This window comes from Haemaphysalis longicornis, unplaced genomic scaffold (assembly GCF_048455015.1).
Source record: "Haemaphysalis longicornis isolate Haplotype H1 unplaced genomic scaffold, Haemaphysalis longicornis Haplotype H1 scaffold_1, whole genome shotgun sequence".
Lineage (NCBI taxonomy): Eukaryota > Metazoa > Arthropoda > Arachnida > Ixodida > Ixodidae > Haemaphysalis > Haemaphysalis longicornis.
Window position 1 is genome coordinate 306,623,021 of NW_027526203.1, and position 6,782 is coordinate 306,629,802.

Below are 6,782 nucleotides of genomic sequence, written 5' to 3' on the forward strand. Positions count from 1 at the left end.
TCTTGACATTCGGTTATACAGATTTGAAGGTGTTGACGCCGCTTGAGTAGCGTTTTAATTATAAACTCCTGAAGGCATTGCAACAAAACCTCCCTTCTTGTCAATCAGAAAAAAAGACGCGGCAAATTATCGTTGAAGTGCCAAAGTGGTAACTACGGACCCAGTATTTAGCTGCAAACACTAAAAATACTGTTTCGGAACACTCCTGCGCAAGCCGTAAACAACATCTGTTTCAAGACTCTTCCAAAACGGCATATTTGTTAAGGTTACAAGGTGAAGTTTGATCCATTTGGTTGTGAGGTCCAAGGTAGCACAAAATGTCTTTAAAACGTCGATTTGGGGTATACATTGGTCGAAACAGATTTTCGACCAAGGTAGACGCACTTAAAACGATTGCGGAGAGACCGATTTATCTTGGCCTCGCAATTCGTCGCAAAGGCGCACTTTTGAATTCCACTTTTATCTGAGCGCTGTTGTAGTCGTTTTCTCGACGTGTTCTCGATGTAGGAAACGGTTCAGATTTTATCGGTCCCGATGATTCGCCGAAAAGACCTTTTTCTAGTCGGCTCCAACGGTGCGTTACAGCTCCGGAGAGAATCAGTGGCGCCAGCCGCATGTAGGGGGCGATGGGGTGGGGTACCCCGCATGCGCAGATCGCTTCGAGGGACAATGGAAAGGCAGTCCTGAACGGACCGAACATTTCGCACGCGCGCTTTGGAAGCAGCGCATCAGGGCACGGTCCAGCGAGAAGACACCACGCCGGCCTGAACGCTTTTTGATGACGGCGCACTGACATTCGCTCTATTTGCTCAGGTGAGTACAAAACCCGTGTGAGGTGTGGTCTTTTTGTGTTTTAAATCGGTGCGTAACGTCTATAGAGAGATTTCGCATTTAAATTAATGGTACAGTTGTGTGTTGTTCAGGTAAACTAGCCTGCACCGCGAAGCGCTCTTCAAGATGGACGGGAAAAATATTCCGTGCTTGGAGCTGTTGCAGCTTTACCTCCAATATTTTCTTGCGCGTTCTTTGTCATGCTGACATTTAACGGCGATAGTTTACTTTTTCTGCGGCAGGTCAGAAATGTAAGCGTCCACGGAATAGCGTCACTTCGGACCGAAAATTGTGGGAAAAGTTCCTCCAATATCTGTTGCTTCGCAGAAAGCAACATAAAACCGCTCGTTTCTTGCTGTGTTTACGTGCTTGCATTCTGGTTTGGGAAGGTATTTGCGTTATCAATGCTAATCGGGACGCGTTTCGCGGCTGTTCTGGCGTGAGGCGCAGTTTCTTTGTTTTGTGTGGAAGCATCTTTGAAGCTCTTTTCTTTGCGCTATTCAAATCGCTGGCTTTGTGCGGCCCTTCTTTTAGAACGGTGTTTGTATGACATCTTGGGATTTCGAATTCTATAACATTGGGTACTGCATTTAAAGATTGGTTCCAACCTGGACGTATGCGCGAGGTTCTCGAGACTCGCTTAAAATATGGCGGTTAGCGCTTGTGCAAGAGTCACGCCTTAGCATGAATTTGTAGGTTAACTATCCCACCCTTGCTGTCAACTTTACCAAACCGAGCCTTGATCAGTCAACTGTCTTTTGAAAGATTCCACGATTATCTTTTCTTCACAAGACCGTGTTTTATAAACGTCAAACGTTTTCTTTGGTTCAAACGCCTGTAGAGGAAAAGAACGTACTGTAAGTGCATGCAGGTTTAATCGGCTGTGACGAATCCCATTTGCTCGAGCAGTCAAAGCAAGCACTGCACACTTCATACCCAGCGGAGGCGTGTCGCTCGTGCATGTCTCGACAAATACCCGTAGGAGAGAGAGAGAGCAGCGGTGCACCACAGACGCGGGTGCGCCAACAATTGATGAAGGCAAAAATTAGCAGTGGCTTAGCTCGGCTATGCCAGGATATACGTAGCGTGAGTCAAGGTTCAGCTGGTTATTAGCTTTCCTGGTTGTCTAGGATTAGCTGGATTATCATGCTTACTGCTGCTTCAATAACACACACCCGGTATACGCATTATGTGACACATGTATATTTATCAAGGGGCTCCGGCGCAGCGTCACCAATCCCCCAAGAGCTAAGCTGATTCCACAGGCGCACGCCGGTGTTGCTGCGACGCACGAGTCATCGGTTCCACGTCCGGCAACCGCTCGCATAATCATCAAGTGGACCGGGCCGCCACGCGCCGCGCTTGCGCAGCATGGCTCTCCAGGAGCCACAAGAAACTGCTTAACCTCGGCCAGTGTAGCTTACGCTACAAAAGTTAGGAGACGGTGACACTTGAGAAGCGTTAAACTTAGGGATAAAAAGTAATATTTTAGTGGGCGTCGGGCGTCACTGTGCACGCGTGAAACCGCCGTGTGAGAGCGCGCCCGCTTTGACCGAACAAACGCCGGCATGAAACTACAAGAAATTAAAATATTATGGGTCACGTGCTGGGGTTGACTCTAGCGGCTCGGGAAAGGGAAAAAACGAGAGGGTGGCGTCAATGGTCGCGCGGTTGCGAAGCCTGTCTGAATGATGACATGCCATCTCCTAACTTTTTTAGGGGCGAAGCTCCTAAAGCCGTGGGTCTGTCCATCCCTTGTGTCTCGTGGTACGTGACCGCCTAGTTCGATGACTCACCCGCAGGTGGCGCTACGTGACCGCCTAGTTCGATGACTCACTCGCAGGTGGCGCTGGTGTGAGTGACGTCATGATGACGTCACTCGCACGTGACTGACACTATAAAAGGCAATCGCTGTTGACGCGCTTCCTCTTTCGCAACGAGTCACCGGATGGAGGAGGTGGTTGTTGACAAGGCTGCGGAGCGGAGGGCGCGCAGGGCGGCGGCAGCGCGCACTCGCCGACAGGATCCCGCCGTGCGCGAAAGAGAGGCCGAAGCATCTCGTCTAGAAAGTCGCGCTTAAACCGCGCGTCGGCAGCTTCGGGCTGAGCTCGCTTGATGCGTTTTGCAGCCGCCTCGCGAGCTCTCACTGCATCGAGTTTTGCCTGCCGATACGAGCGCTTGCTTGCAGCCTCACGAACCCTACAACAACAACAACAAACTAACAAGAACAAAATAAAAGAACAAAATAAAAGTTGATTTGTACAATGTACGCACACAGTCTTACGTCTTTCTTAATGATGTAATGGGCGAACTTTCACGGGAGAGTTATGGTTACCGATGATCTCCCCCTCTCGAGCTTCGCCCCACTTATCATCATTCATTCCGTGGATATGGCGTGATTTTTTTTCTCGTCCATGGCGCCAACGGACATTCATGCATCGACGGTTGTGAAAGCGGAGCGGGCGGAACACATTCTATGAATGCGCCCCCGGCGACGGCTTGTGGGAAATCCCGCCTTCTTCAGAGTTGGTGGGGTTGTTTTGTATGTTTGTACTTAATTCCGGTTTGAAAACTGCTGTGTCGTACGCAGCGATCCGCGATTGGATTTGCAAGGATCATTGTTCTTCTCTGGCGCTGTTGGAGTGTGTTTTGGAAGTGTTTGCAAGTTGGAGTTCTCGTGTTGTCGCATCCCAATGAGCTGATTCTCGTTTTTTACGTTTCCCCCTTTCAAAAGCAGATCCCATGAAATCGTCACCTCTGCCACGCCAGCGACAAACCGATGCGAGAAAGGCGGGGATTTTCTGAAAAAAAAAATTATATTCTTTTCACACTAATAATTCTTAATCAGAATCAAACCGTAAATCATATATTCCAATGTTTGCTAGTGTGTTGCATTGAATTCAATAAAGTGTTTGGAGTGATTGAGTTTCGATTATTCCGAAGATTGTATACCATAAAGTTCGGTGCATTGCATTTTGTCGCGCACTGCACTTTTTTCGTTATTTCATTTGGCAATTGTGTTTAAAGCGAAAACAAAAGGCCTGTGATCATCGTTTACCAGGAAACCTGGATGCCTGCAACAGGGCAACAGAGATATTAGTGGTGTCCCAACGACCGGATATAAATCATTTGGAGGCGTTTATTAGACGTCTTATACACCGATTCAGTACTACACCCAAAACGAATTTTACTGGTCCTTTTTATTCCCTATTCTAAACCAGATTATTTCGACGTTTACAAAACCGGTTTTATATCCTCTAGAAAAGGTTGAGCCAGCCGGGCATTAGCAGAGATATAAGACGTTCTCGCTACGGCGGGTGTCTTTTTCGAGTCGTTTTCTAGCCATTTTTTTCGTCTGGGATATACGCAGCATATATACATTTTTGCAACCTTTTTTGTGCTAGCTGGGGTGTCACGCGCCGCAGCTACACCTAGGCCATGAGTCGTGCCGTAGTGGAGGGCTCAGGTTTAATTTTGACCACCTGGGACCTGGGGAGTTTCCGTTTTTCGCCTCTATTCGAAAACCAGCCTACATGTATAGGGCTGCATGTATTGGGCTGCGTAAAGGGTAAAATTATGGCCTTTCTCAGTGTCGCCAGAATGAGTGAGAAATGTTACCCGTGTATCTGCTGTCTAGTTGGTCACTGGTTCCCTGGCAACTTGTGGATCCCCGGTTACCCACCAGTGGGCACCAATAACTCTGTTGTGCTGGAATTTATTTACGCGTTAAAAGTCACGGCGTTGCTGAATACGTGTTACACTTTCGATAATTTAGTTACGTACTCCTTCCTCTTTCAAAAGAGCAACGAGTAACGTAGTTACGCTATAATTCTAAAGCCTTGCGTAAATTCACGTTTTTCCGCTACATTAATTTTAGATACCTCTCTCAGCCACCATCCTTAATAAAGGAAAAGCGGTGGGAACAAAAGCGCAATCGCTGAAGTTACCGCATCAGTTTTTTGTTGTTGTTGTTGTTGTTTCCCGCCGCCACTCGCCCGCGCTCTACCAAGCCTTCTTCCGACACCCGCCTTGGGCAGGCGCCATCGATAATCAGGGAGAGGAGACGGCGGCGCCACTGGGCCGTCTCGTCTTTTTGACCAGTGGTCACACAGGGTCGGTGGCGAGTCGGCTCCATGTGAAGCTCCTTAGCTGTACGTAAAGTAATGTGTTTATACACGCGTTTTATCGAGGAAACCTACACATCAGATATTCACTTTCCAGCAGTCGACATACCTACTCGACATGGCCCCTTAAGACCTTTATGACTCTGACATGTTCCCTAAATGTGGCCTCTACGAGGACTAAATATTGTCACACTGGAAAATCATTGGGCATGTACATTAGATAGGCACATTAGCCTCTCATTGCGTTGAAAATAAACTTCGACGTTCTGACAAAATATTTACAAGCTAAATGGCTATAAACGCTGACGTTCGTTAGCTGAACACCTGAGGAAATCTTCCTGCATATTTTGCTTTCATAACGTTTATTTCTAAATGATGTACAATACATTATACATTTGTACCCGACCCATAGCCGAAGGCGAGTGCCGATCGCGTATTGTACATAATTTATGAAAAAGCGAAGGCTAGTGCCGCGTCCATCGTAACAGGTAAATACAACTCGATTGCGGTGAGTGGAGACGAACATGCCTCACGTAAATAACAAATTCCGAGGATATCCCCCGTTAACAATCAATTCACAGTCACAGTTACAAAGTTATTATTGATATTCATAAACTCATCACTAAGTTCACAAATTCACACTGAGAAATCAAATAACCTATACACAAATACAAATTGGTTAACCGGCATCTTTGTGGGCTGAACATAAAGGGATACCCCTTCTTTGTATGCCTGATGAAGCTGTGCTCGTTTTTGGTCTAGGCTACCGTAAGGTAGAGTGTGTTCACCTCGCTAAAATATTTGATTTGGTACATTCCTTTAAAGTAATCTTTAAATACAGCTCAAAGGTAAATAACGTAAAAAAAGCGCTGACGGGGCCCACATGCGTTTTATTCTAAGGGGACTGGGCCCGCTGCGCTACAAGACTTTTTACTGAATAGTGATCCGGCCCTGACATCCTCTTAACGCCTTTGATCTTTCTGTGGAAAATTTTCTTAAAAGAAAGCTGCATGTCGTCGGTATTCTTTCGGGCTTCTTGCACGCCCGATGAATTGCCGATGAAAGAGAGTTAGGGGTCAGTATCGAAACATTTAGAGTGCCTTCCTACAGACTACAGACGGAGAAGTGCATTGTATAAGTACAATCATGGACAAATGAAATATGAACACAAAAATATGAACCAGAGCGCGCAAAATTGCAAAATACTGTTTGTGGAGGTCAAATAATGGCCAGCCATTGGTATATTTTGAAAGCCGCATTTCCCCACTATGTTACTGAAACTAAGCCACACCTCAATTTGACCTGCACGGAAAATAATTGCGCTGTTTGTGTTTTCTGGCACACTTTTTCGTATTCGCATTTCATTTGTCTATGAGTGTACATTAAAGGTATGAGATAGCCTCACTAGAAATACCCCGGGCCATCTCCACTAATGTGAAACCTGGGGAGGGGTGAAACATGCAGTGTATAAGCGTATTCTTGGCGCCTTGGCGTTTCTACCCACGGAGATGAAACCTTTGGGGGGCAGAGGTATGCAGCTTGGCTGTAAGTCACGTGTTTTTGAAGCACGAAGCGTTCTAGCGCGAGGCCTTCGAAAATGAATGTACCGGTGTTTTAGTACCATGACTACATGATACTACGACGACATGAGACGCCCACAGCCCGAGCGCCTAGGGGGCTTCCCCCCTAATAGTACTCGATTGAACACAAGACTGGTAATATTTTTTTCTTGTTATATATTCATGATATTCTTCTGGGTGTTTGATTCTTTCTTCATACCCATGACCCACTAGTTGGCACCAGGAGCTGTTTGAGCGCCGTAACGTC